Source organism: Pinus tabuliformis, chromosome 2_2, assembly GCF_031772625.1.
Source record: "Pinus tabuliformis cultivar Carrire ecotype Pingquan chromosome 2_2, CPIR1, whole genome shotgun sequence".
NCBI classification, from domain to species: domain Eukaryota; kingdom Viridiplantae; phylum Streptophyta; class Pinopsida; order Pinales; family Pinaceae; genus Pinus; species Pinus tabuliformis.
The window spans coordinates 1,292,903,241-1,292,916,799 of NC_142300.1; positions in this window are offsets into that span (position 1 = coordinate 1,292,903,241).

Sequence of the window (13,559 nt, forward strand, 5' to 3'; positions counted from 1 at the left end):
CTTGTAGCAAAGAAAATTGATGTTTCCTATAGGTTGGTGCCTATAAAGTAGCATATGGGATTGGTATATCCTATAGGTTGGTGCCTACAAAGTAGAAAAGGGGATTGATGTCTCCTATAGGTTGGTGCTTGCAAATAAGTAGAGGGGATTGGTGTGTACTATAGGTTAGTGCCTACAAATTTATTTAATAATAGGTTGGTTCCTACAAGATATTTCATATAAATATTTTTTATGGTTTTCTCTGATAAGGGTTTCCACATATATCTTGTGTTACTTGTTCATTTTATGAGATATTTGTTTTATGATGCTTGAATGTTTAAATAAACAAAAATTGTCCTTTTCTTGATTCAGATCCCCCCAACCCGTACCCCACCCCCTGCCTCTTAGTATAATTATGAATCCAACACTACTATCTTTTCTTCAATTAAAAAATGAAAGTACAAAGAATGGGGCACCCTTCATGTAGCTTCTCTAGACACTATGGTATGAATAGTTGTTAGAAAACTATTTTATTTTTTGTTATGCTTCAATAATATACTCTTAAATACTCTAGTCAACGATGGAATAGTAAGAATACAAAAAGAATGGAAACCCTCTTATTTCTAGTGGTCCATTGTTTAACGTAGCTTGATATTTATTTGGGACTAGGTTGGCGTTTTTGCATGCCTTAACCATTAGCTAATGTTATGGGTTTGGACGCTTTAAAATATTCTTTAAAATACAAAAATCACTTGATCAAATTGAGTGAGTAATGGGGGTTGATGTGGCATCCATTCAATATCATGTTGGTGAATAGTGTAGGTCAACTTGAGAGAGGTATAACTTCCTTACATGAACTCCAATTGAGGTGGTTTTCACATCATTAGATATTTTTTACTTTATAGAACAAAATGAAGAGATTAATATTGTGCTCATAAAATTTTGACCCCCAAAAGTGGCATTTGATACCTCAAATTGGCTCTGAAAGGTTTTGCACCCAAAATCACCAAATAAAGACTGCCTATAAACTGGGCCTTACAAGCCCATTTTGAATCATATGGGGACTAAATTTCTACTTTGAATTAATTTTGAAGATTCTTTTATGGAAAAAGACTTACTAATTTCCATTTTTTCTAAAATAATTCAATAAATATTTTACTCTAAAAACAACTAAAAATTACAAAAAAAAATTCACAAAATCCTTAGAAATTAAATTATTTTTACAAAAATAATACCAAAAAATTTACAATCAACTAAAATTTCAATAATATAATATTTGCCAATAGAAACGATCTTCAAAATTTTCTATGATCAGTGGAAAAACCCAACCTTTATCACTAAAATTAGAAGCTAGGAAAAAAAATAAAATTTAAAGGAAAATAAAAATACCATAACATTGGTTTATTTATTTATTTTGGACACTCACATATAGAAAACACGATCTCCTTCAAAAACATCCACCCAATAATGTGTAAATCATGTCCTTCAAAAACATCCTCCCAATAATTTGTATTTACAATTTAAAAAAATTGGTATTAATGTTTAGTAAAATCCATTTTGTTGGAGTTTCCTATAACATCATTACATTTGCCATTAGCAATTCTTAAACTTGTAATATCTAATTTCAACATCATTATAATTTATATCGAATCAACCTTGAAGATTTGCTTCGTTATTTCAAAGATAGGAGAATCTCTTACACCTCTCTAAGGTAGCTCCTAAGAAATTTTGGAGGTAGATTCTCACTAGGAAGACTAAAGATAATAATAAAATTTCCCTTCACGATTGGAATTCCTATCTTAAAAAGCTTTATGAATCTCCAAATGTCATGGATAATTTGGAAACCCTGCTCACAGCGAAAGAAGTTTTCTCTTTAGAAGACATTAAGTTTGGGGTTAATCGCCTCGCTAATGGGAAAGCTAAGGACATTGAAGGTTACCAGGCGGAAATCTTAAAAATTGGAGGTCATGTCCTCATCCCCCACAGCCACAAGCTTTTCAATCAAACAGTCAAGCAAGGGTTCCCTAAACCTTGGACTGAGAGCCTCATTATCCCTATTTTTAAAAGTGGGGATATAAATAACCCCTCTAATTATCTAACAATTATGATCAGCTCTCTCTTAGCCAAGTTATATGGTAGTATTTTGGAAAAGAAGTTAAGCATATGGCTTGAAAGTGAAGGTAAGCGGGCTAAAGGCCAAGCAGGTTTTAGAAGGCATCACTCAACAACAGACCACCTCGTTACACTTAGGATCATTGTGGAGGAATGTCGTAATGATAAATCCAATTTATTGTGTTTCTTTGTGGACTTTAGAAAGGCTTTTGATATGGTTCCTAGATACAACCTTTGGAATAGATTAGAAGAGCTAAAGGTTCCTCTCGAGTTGAGAGCTGCCGCTATAAGGTTATACGAGAATGTAATTGCCAAACTAAAGAGCAACGAGGGGTGGTCGAAAGATATTAAGTGTAACATCGAAGTTAAACAAGGTTGCCCCCTCTTCCCTACCCTATTTGGCATTTACATCGATAAGCTCGAAGGCTGTTTAGAGGAAGCAGGATGTGATGGCACGATCTTAGCTGGGATAGTCGTCATCCTTCTTCTCTATGCTGACGATATTGTTCTTTTTGCAAGGTGCCCATCTGATCTTCATAAGAAACTCAGGCTTCTTAAGGATTTATGCTCTACCATGGGTATGACTGTTAACACTGACAAAACAAAAGTTATGATTATCAAATCCAAGAAGGACACTTACGCTAATTTTATGTATGACAATAATGACTTGGAGGAAGTGTATTCTTACAAGTACTTAGGAATTGATATTCATCACAAGCTCAATTGGAACCATAGCATTGAGAAAAGGATTAATGGGGGGTGGAAAGCTTATTTTGGTCTTGAAAATAATTGTAAAACAACAAAACACGTAATGTGGGATAAAAAGAAGTTCCTCTTTGAAACTTTAGTCACTCCTGTTATCTTATATGGCTGTGAGGTTTGGGGTTGCATCATCTCTAGAGAATCATGGAGAAATATTGAGCAAATCCAGAAGCATTTTATAACTTATAACCTGAAAATTAAAAGTAATACACCCTATCCTATTCTCCTTATAGAAGCAGGTCTTTCCCCTATTGAGAGCCTAGCTATCATTAGGTTTCTGTTGTACAAGCACAAACTCAATAACATAGACGATCATAAACTTCCTAAGCTAGCTTTAAATTCCAGCCAAAACCACCTAAGGCTCAATCGGGGGTGGCATAAAGACACAATGGCCTAGTTAAACTATTGGGAGATCAACGAGAATGATGCGTTGCAAAACATAAATAACATTAAAGATATTGTTACTTCTAAGTTCAAAGAAAAAAATGTGGTGTGAGAAAGATTTAGCGCCTAAAAGAAAATTTGGGAGATCAATGAGAATGATGCATTGCAAAACATAAATAACATTAAAGATATTGTTACTTCTAAGTTCAAAGAAAAAATGTGGTGTGAGAAAGATTTAGCGGCTAAAAGAAAATTAAGTTATTATAAGAAGGTCATCAACCCCACCCTAGAAGATCAAAAGTATCTTTCTATTTTAACTAGCTCAAAGAAGAAAATTAATATAGCAAAGATTAGAACGAATTCTCATGAGCTTCATAGTGAAGCAGGTCGTTGGGAAGTTCCTAAAACACCATGGATGGAAAGGATCTGCCATATATGTGAGAATAGGAACATCGAGGATGAAAACCACTTCCTCTTAGAGTGCCCCGCATACAACCACATTAGATCTCAGTTTCACAATCTTTGTTACAATACTGACCTTCCTAGCCTTTTACAATGTCAAAATTATAGTGAGCTCGGGAGGCTTCTCTCCAAGCTTTTTGAGCATAGGAATAAAATCTTAAATCAAAATAAATAATTTGTTTCTTTAGGTCCGATAGACCAATGTTTGGTCTCAGTGGACGTTAACCATCATCATCATAAAATTGAAATAAAGTATTTGAATATTCAACTTTTTATGATGATGATGATGGTTAACGTCCACTGAGACCAAACTTTGGTCTATCGGACCTAAAGAAACAAATTATTCTCTATATATGTATATAGAGAATATATACATATATATACATGAAGAAGGATATCGAAGTGGAGGAATTGCCCGGAGGGTCAAAAGTGGTCAGAATCTAGTCAAAAGAAATTCAAAAAATCTTGCATAGCAGTGTTTGAATCATGTTTTTGATGGTGGAAATAGATTCAGCCCCATCAAAAACCTCAGGGGCACCCAAAATCTTGAAGTTTGATGGGTGTAACCTAGATTTACAAAAATCCCTATCAAATTTGATCAAAATCTTGCGAAAATTTCAATGATTCTCAAGGCAAATACGCAGTATGTTTAGACTACCACTATACGAACACCATAACAAAATATTTTAATGTCTAAATAAAGATAATTGAAACAATAAAACTTCAATTACTTCTTAATAAAAAAGATATATATAATTCATTCAATTCTTAATAAAATTAATATATCATTTAGAAAACATAGACCAAAAAGTATTTTTTACCGTACAAAAATATATATAATTCATTCTATTCTTAATAAAATTAATATATAATATTAAAAAAATAAACTAAGAGATATTTAAAAAAAACATATATAATTCAATAAATTCTTAATAAAAATAATAAGAAAATACACTTAAAAAAAATACTTTTTACAATCCCATATGAATTGCTCTGAGAGGCCTATGTTGTTCAGTTGCCCCCAGAGGGGCAGTCCACATTCATTATTAATAATAACTTGGTTCATGGTTAATATTAACCCATATAAATTATTTTACTCACTCTCAGAGCCATAAATAAAATATTTGACTTTGCGAGAGATTTTTCGGCAAAAATCACATGAGAAACCATTTGTCGACGCGTTTCGAACAAACCAGTGTGGTTCATCGTCAGGACAAGTTGAAGAAACAGATCCAGCTTAGCAAAACCATTTGTCGACGCGTTTCGAACCAACCAGTGTGGTTCATCGTCAGGACAAGTTGAAGAAACAGATCCAGCTTAGCAAGTTAAATAGACAGAGCAGAGCCTCCAACGGCTAAAAAGACCAACAGCTACTCTTGACTAGGTACTGGGAATAAAACCCTTTTTAATAATTTAAGGGAAAAAATTGCCCTAGGGGGACCAATCCCTTAAAATAAAAATAATAATTTTATGATAATAGTTAGTTAAAAATATTAATAAATAATTAAAATATTATGTAAAAATTAAATCATGATAATAGTTAGTTAAAAATAAATAATTAAAAATTATATTTAAGGGAAAAAATTACCCTAGGGGGACCAATCCCTTAAAATAAATTAAATAAAAATAATTTTATGATAAAAGTTAGTAAAAAAAATTATTAATAAATAATTTTATGATAATAGTTAGTTAAAAATATTAATAAATAATTGAAATGTTATGTTAAATTAGTAATTAAAATAATTCATGATAGTAGTTTAGAAATAAATAATTAAAAATTATATTTAAGGGGAAAAAAAAAGGAGAGAAAAAAAGAGAGTATTACCCTAGGGGGACCAATCCCTTAAAATAAAATAAAATAAATAAAAATAATATAATGATAATATTTAGTTAAAAATTATTAATAAATAATTAAAATATAGAATATTTTTATTTATTTATTTTATTATTATTATTATTATTATTTTAAAATAAATAATTAAAAATAGTAAGTTAAATTAGATTAGAGGAATTAAAAACAGGACTATTTTTATATAAATGAATAAAAAAAAGAGAAGGTATGAATGAAAAATTAATATAAGTGAAATTAAAAAAAAAAAATAATAATAATAATAAAAATAAAAATAAATAATGATGATGATGATGATGGTTAACGTCCGCTGAAACCAAATAATGATCTATCGGACCTAAATAGACAAATTATTTATTTTGATTTAAGATTTTATTCCTATGCTCAAAAAGCTTGGAGAGAAGCCTCCTGAGTTCACTATAATTTTGGCATTGTAAAGGCTAGGAAGGTCAGTATTGTAACAAAGGTTGTGAAATTGAGATCTAATGTGGTTGTATGCAGGGCACTCTAAGAGGAAGTGGTTTTCATCCTCGATGCTCATATTCTCACAAATATGGCAGATCCTTTCCATCCATGGCGTTTTAGGAACTGCCCAACGGCCTGTTTCACTATGGAGCTCATGAGAGTTCGTTCTAATCTTTGCTATATTAATTTTCTTCTTTGAGCTAGTTAAAATAGAGAGATACTTTTGATCTTCAAGGGTGGGGTTGATGACCTTCTTATAATAACTTAATTTTCTTTTAGACGTTAAATCTTTCTCACACCACAATTTTTCTTTGAACTTAGAAGTAACAATATCTTTAATGTTATTTATGTTTTGCAAAGCATCATTCTCGTTGATCTCCCAATAGTTTAACCAGGCCCTTGTGTCTTTATGCCATCCTCGGTTAAGCCTTAGGTGGTTTTGGCTGGAATTTAAAGCTAGCTTAGGAAGTCTATGATTGTCTATGTTATTGAGCTTGTGCTTGTACAACAGAAACCTGAGCATAGCTAGGCTCTCAATAGGAGAAAGACCTGCTTCTATAAGGAGAATAGGATAGGGTGTATTACTTTTAATTTTCAGGTTATAAGTTATAAAACGCTTCTGGATTTGCTCAATCTTTCTCCATGATTCTTTGGAGATGCTGCAGCCCCAAACTTCATAGCCATATAAGATAATAGGAGTGACTAAAGTTTCAAAGAGGAACTTCTTTTTATCCCACATTACGAGGTTTGCTGTTTTACAATTATTTTCAAGACCAAAATAAGCTTTCCATCCCCCATTGATCCTTTTCTCAATGCTATGGTTCTAGTTGAGCTTGTGATGGATATCAATTCCTAAGTACTTGCAAGAATACACTTCCTCCAAGTTATTATTGTCATACATAAAATTAGCGCAAGTGTCCTTCTTGGATTTGATAATCATAACTTTTGTTTTGTCAGTGTTAACAGTCATACCCATGGTAGAGCAGAAATCCTTAAGAAGCTTGAGTTGCTTATCAAGATCAGAAAGGCACCTTGCCAAAAGAACAATATCGTCAGCATAGAGAAGAAGGATAACGACTATCCCAGCTAAGATTGTGCCATCACATCCTGCTTCTTCTAAATAACCTTCGAGCTTATCGATGTAAATGCCAAATAGGGTAGGGGAGAGGGGGCAACCTTGTTTAACTCCGATGTTACACTTAATATCTTTTGACCACCCCTCATTGTTCTTTAGCTTGGAAATTACATTCTCGTATAGCCTTATAGCAGCAGCTCTCAACTCAAGAGGAACCTTTAGCTCTTCTAACCTATTCCAGAGGTTGTATCTAGGAACCGTATCGAAAGCCTTTCTAAAGTCTACAAAGCAACAAAATAAATTGGATTTATCATTACGACATTCCTCCGCAATGATCCTAAGCGTAACAAGGTGGTCTGTTGTTGAGTGATGCCTTCTAAAACCTGCTTGGCCTTTAGCCCGCTTACCTTCACTTTCAAGCCATATGCTTAACTTTTTTTCCAGAATACTACCATACAACTTGGCTAAGAGAGGGCTGATCATAATTGTCCGATAATTAGAGGGGTTATTTGTATCCCCACTTTTAAAAATAGGGATAATGAGGCTCTCAGTCCAAGGTTTAGGGAACCCTTGCTTAACAGCTTGATTGAAAAGCTTGTGGATGTGGGGGATGAGGACAGGGCCTCCAATTTTTAAGATTTCTGCCTGGTAACCTTCAATGTCCTTAGCTTTCCCATTCGCGAGGCGATTAACCCCAAACTTAATGTCTTCTAAAGAGAAGACTTCTTTCGTTGTGAGCAGGGTTTCCAAATTATCCATGACATTAGGAGATTCATAAAGCTTTTTAAGATAAGAATTCCAATCGTGAAGAGCAATTTTATTATTATCCTTAGTCTTCCTAGTCAGAATCTGCCTCCAAAATTTCTTAGGAGCTACCTTAGAGAGGTGTAAGAGATTCTCCTGTCTTTGACGAATGTACTGCCTCTTTTTCCTTTTAATTAGGGCTTTGTATATTCTTATCTTGTCCATTTTAAGAGAATCATCAACAGCTTCCTTAATTGCTCTCCTCGCATTTTTACAATCTTTGTCATACCAAGGATTGGTTTTGCTATTTCTTTTATTATTTGAGACTTCAATTGAGAACTTTTTAATAGAATATGAGAGGGTTGTAGTAAAATTATGATATAGGTCTTCTATGTTGTCTATACTAGATAAAGGAGGCAAATTAGTTTTTAATTCATTTAGAAAGAGATCCTTTTTATTTTTATCAAATATTAAGTTCTTTTGGTTGTAAGTATTATTTTCTATGGGAACTCTATGTGTAGGAATTTACAGGGTAAGTTCCTCAGAAAGAATACCAAAAGGACACCGCTCACAACCAGATCACAGATCAATACACCAGTATTTTTGACGTGGTTAAAACCCTCAAAGAGGGAAACAGTCCACGGCCTGTCCCAACGTGGGTACTACAGGCAATTTATTAATCAAAGAATGAAAATTTACATAAGCTTCTCTCATGCATGGATTACCTGAACAATGACCCTTCATGCGCTTTAAATAGAACTCATGGACCAATCGGGTGTCAAGCCACGGATCAAGTGTCGGTAATACCGAGGTGAGAGTGAACCGTCGGATCACTACATATCGTGACCGTCAGATTGTAAGTTACAAAATGTACAACGGTAAAGAAAGACACTTTACCTAACTCTATACCTAACTCTATACTAGACCAAGTTGAACTTAACTATATCCTATGTGTCGGAATATCCTAACATCCCCCCTTAAGAACAACTTGGGATAGGATTGAAGGATTTACAAATATGACACAATAGGAGAAGGAAGGAGGCACTAGAGCCTATCCCCCCTTAGTGACAACTTCCTGAACTCCAAGCATATATCGAAGTTTAGTGAACTTCGCCTCTGTGAGAGCCTTTGTGAAGATGTCTGCAACCTGATCATCTGTTGAACAATATTGCACTTCAAGAACATGGTCATGAATGAGCTTTCTGATGAAGTGCATGTGTAGTTCAATGTGTTTGCTGCGCTGATGCTGGACTGGATCTTTGCATAGCTGAATGGCACTTTGATTATCACACCAAAGTGTGGTTGGATGCTGCTGCTCAAAGCCAAACTCTGATAGGATCTGACGAAGCCACAAGGCTTCCTTACTAGCTTCCACGGCACCACGATACTCTGCTTCTGCTGACGAAAGAGAAATGGCAGCTTGTTTCTTACAAGCCCATGTAATAGGTCCTGAACCAAGAGTGAAGACATAACCGGCAGTAGACTTCCGATCATCAGGGTCACCAGCCCAATCAGAATCAGTGAAACCAACTAATAGAGGAGCTGCTTTGGCACTGTAATGAATCCCAAACTGTACTGTACCTCGAACATAACGAAGTATTCTTTTGGCTGCTTTCCAATGACTTTCACGGGGGTTTTGCATAAAACGAGCAACAAGGCCAACAGCAAAGGAAAGATCAGGACGAGTATGGGTTAAATACAAGAGTTTTCCTACAAGTTGACGGTATAAGGTAGCATCAACTTCAGGAGAAGTACAAGAGACTGAAAGTTTGACTCCAGACTGAAAGGGAGAAGGGGCTGGCTTACAGTCTTCCATGTGAAAATGACGAAGAATATCACAAGCATACTTGGACTGGGAAAGGGAAATACCTTCCTTGGATTGCAAGACTTGAAGACCGAGAAAATAGTGTAAGTGTCCTAAGTCTGTCATTTCAAATTTCCTTTTAAGGCTAGACTTCACATGGTTTATAAGGTTGGGATCACTACCAGTAAGGATAAGATCATCAACATAAAGAACAAGGATGATAAGAGAGTTGCCCACTTTCTTGGTGTAGACAGTATTGTCAGAATGACACCTAGAAAAGCCAGATTCTAAAAGAAAGCTATCCATTTTGGCATACCAAGCCCGAGGAGCTTGCTTGAGACCATAAAGGGATTTCTTAAGTCGACAAACAAGGCTGGAGTCTGTTTGTATGAAGCCAATGGGTTGTTCCATATAGATTTCTTCCTGCAAGTCCCCATGCAAGAAGGCAGATTTAACATCCATCTGATGGACTTCCCATTTTAAAGAGGCAGCAAGGGAAAGAACAAGGCGGATAGAGTTCATTTTGGCAACAGGGGAGAAGGTTTCAGTGTAGTCAATGCCTTCAACCTGTGAAAAACCCTTAGCAACAAGACGAGCTTTATGTTTATCAACTTTCCCATCTGGTCCATACTTGGTTCTGTAAACCCATTTACATCTAACAAGTTTGCGTCCCTTTGGTAGAGGAACAAGATCCCATGTATCATTTGTCATCAATGAATGATATTCTTCATTCATAGCTGCTTCCCAATGTGGATGGCCTGAAGCTTCTGCAAAAGTGTCAGGATCATGATTTACTGGAGCTTGAGCCAGTAAAGAAGAGGCTCTTTCAAACTGAGAACGTGTACGTCGCTGATCTGTAGGATCACCGGCAAGATCACCTGCTGCATCCCGAGTAGCACGGACCCATCTTGGAAGTTGAGGATCCTGAGAAGGTGGGGGAGGATTATCATCCTCACTTTCATCATCTGAAGAAGAAATGTTTTCAAAAGTAGAAGAGATAGGAAGAGGTGGCACATCCGCCGGACTAGGCTCGCAGGCCGATTTATTTTCATCAAATTTTACATCTCTTCTAATGATAACATTTTTGGACTTAAATGGAATAAGTCTATAACCTTTTACATCTTCAGAATATCCAACAAAAGTACATTTCTCACTCTTAGGTTCTAAAGCTTTATGCTTTTCATCTGGAATATGGGCCCATGCTTCACTTCCAAAAACACGAAAGTGACTTACATCTGGTTTAATGGAACTCCAAGCTTCTTCTGGAGTGATATTCTCTAGAACCTTAGTAGGAGTGCGATTGATTATATAATTTGCACAATTAATTGCTTCGGCCCAAAAACTAAGACTGAGTCCTTTAGATTGCAGCATACAATTAGCCATTTCCTTTAAGGTGCGATTTTTCCTTTCAGCTACACCATTTTGTTGTGGAGTGTATGGAACAGTATGTTGCATTTGAATTCCATTTTCGGTGCAAAAGTTGATGAATGTGTTTTTAACATATTCTCCACCATTATCAGTTCTTAGCTTAAGAATTTGATGTCCAGATTGTTTTTCAACAAAGGCTTTGAAGGCCAAAAATGTGTTAAATACTTCGCTCTTGAGTTTTAAGAAGTATACCCAAGTGCGTCTGGAGAAATCATCAATGAAAGTTAAGAAATACTTGCAGCCAGAGAATGAAGCAACAGGAAGTGGACCACATAAATCACTGTGCACAAGCTGTAAAGGGGCTGAGGCGTGCCAAGAGGCACGTTTGTCAAAACTGTCCCGATGATGTTTTCCGAGTACACATCCGGAACAAACACCATCTCTGCAAGATACCATAGGAAGACCTGTCACCATATTTTCTTTACATAGATGCTGAAGGGAGCGATAGTTTAAGTGACCAAATCGCTCATGCCAAAGTTTGCTCACTTCATCATTATGAGCAACAAATACTGAGGGAAGATTTGATGACCCAAAGTTGTGAAACTTATACAACCTTGTGGAATCATCAGCAATACCAGTAGCTAGAATCTGTTTAGGATCTCTTAGATCCTTGATTACAACATCATGAGGTGAAAATTCAACAATTTTACCTTCACCTGAATGAGTTATCTGATATACAGATAGAAGGTTGCAGGATAAGGTTGGAACACATAATACATCATTAAACTGACCATTGTCTAGATGAACAGTTCCAGTCCCTACAACATTAAGAGATCTATCATCACCAACATATATATTTTTGGTGTTACAATCATTTAAAGAAGAAAACATGGCTTGGTTTTTGGCCATGTGATAAGAGGCTCCAGAATCAATGAGCCACTCATGAGAAGGAGAAGAAGAAGATACATTTAATGCATAACCAGACTGAGATGATTGACAATGACATGCAGAAAGTGCCATTCCGGAAGTTGAAGTTGAAGTATGCTCCACATGGATGTTATGTTTCTTCATTGCGGCTTCCAAGGCTTCCATCTTCTTAAAGCATTTAGATTCTAAGTGGCCATCTCGATTACAAAAGTTACAATGTCTATCAGTCTTCTTCCATTTGTTTTTATTGGTCTTATCATTTTGCTGAAATGATCTTTCATTTTGAGGCTGAGGACCATTCTTTTTAGGATATGACTTCTTAGGATTCTTTGAATTTGGTTGCTGCTGGGCGGCTAACGCTTTCGTGGAAGAGTTTCCAAGATTAAGAAGACCAAGGTGTAAGAGTTTTTCTTGTTCTCTTATTAAGGAATCACAAAAGGAGTCAAAGGAAGGGGCCTTGTAGTCTTTTCCTTGACAAATGAAAGCTTCCCTTGTAGAATGGAAAGTGGAAACAAATACAGAGTAGGCTGGTCCCAACTTAGTAAGGATGGAATAAATAAGGTTACCATCTTCTTTCTTAACTTTAACACCTTCCAAGAGATATCTAAGGGTCTTGAATTTGGACAAGAAATCTTCAATGCAAGAAAAATTATTAGGATCCAAAGTAAGCAACTCATTTTCAAGTTGATGGGCTCTAATTTCATTTTTAATCCCAAAAACTTTAGCGAGTTTTTCCAATGCTTCATGAGGAGTCTCAAGTTCTGCAATATGGAATCTAAGATCAGGAGAAATAGACATCCCTATCAAACCACGTGCTTGATCTTGTCTATTTTCCCATTTTGCAGCCTTGTCTTCATCTTTTGGTTTCTTCTCTTGGTCTGTGGCTATTCTGAAGAGACCTTTACTTCTAAGTAAATCTTCCATGTAGGCTACCCATTGGAAGTAGTTAGTGCTGTCAAGAATGACTTGGCATGGACTTTCCATTTTTTTTAAAAACTGAAGCTGAAGATGCTGAAAGTAAGTGTTCCAATGGATAGATCTCGAAAAAATAGGCGGTTTTAAAAAAAACGGCTCTGAAAAAGGCTTCCGGATGAAGAAGTTATGGCTTTTTGAAAAAACTTTGTTGAAGTTGCCGGCAAAGTGCGCGAATGTGCGGGAATGAAAAAATCCGCCCCCACAAAATGGAGACTTGAACCCAAGACCTCTACTCTCTTAAAATAGCTTTGAACCAATTGATCTATACAAAAAATTTGAGAGAGAGAGAGAGAGAGGGGGGGGGGGCCTTGGTTTGCGTGCTTGCCTTGAGAAAGCTCTTTTTCCCTACAAAACACAAAACACAAAACCCAACACGAATATGCAAAGAAAAACGAACCTTGCGGCTCGAAGTTAGCTTTAGCCAAAAAACTAGATATTTTTTTTTTTAAAATCTCAAAGTTAGCTTTAGCCGAAAAACTAAATATTTTTCTCAATGTTTCTGATTTTCCGAGATCACACTAAGGTGCAGGGAAAAGAGCATACGCATGAGAAAAATCCTTCCTTTCTGTTTCTGATTTGTCCAGATCGCACAGAGTCGCAGGGCAAAGAGCATACACATAAATGAAAGGTATAGATCCGGTTAAAAAAAAGGC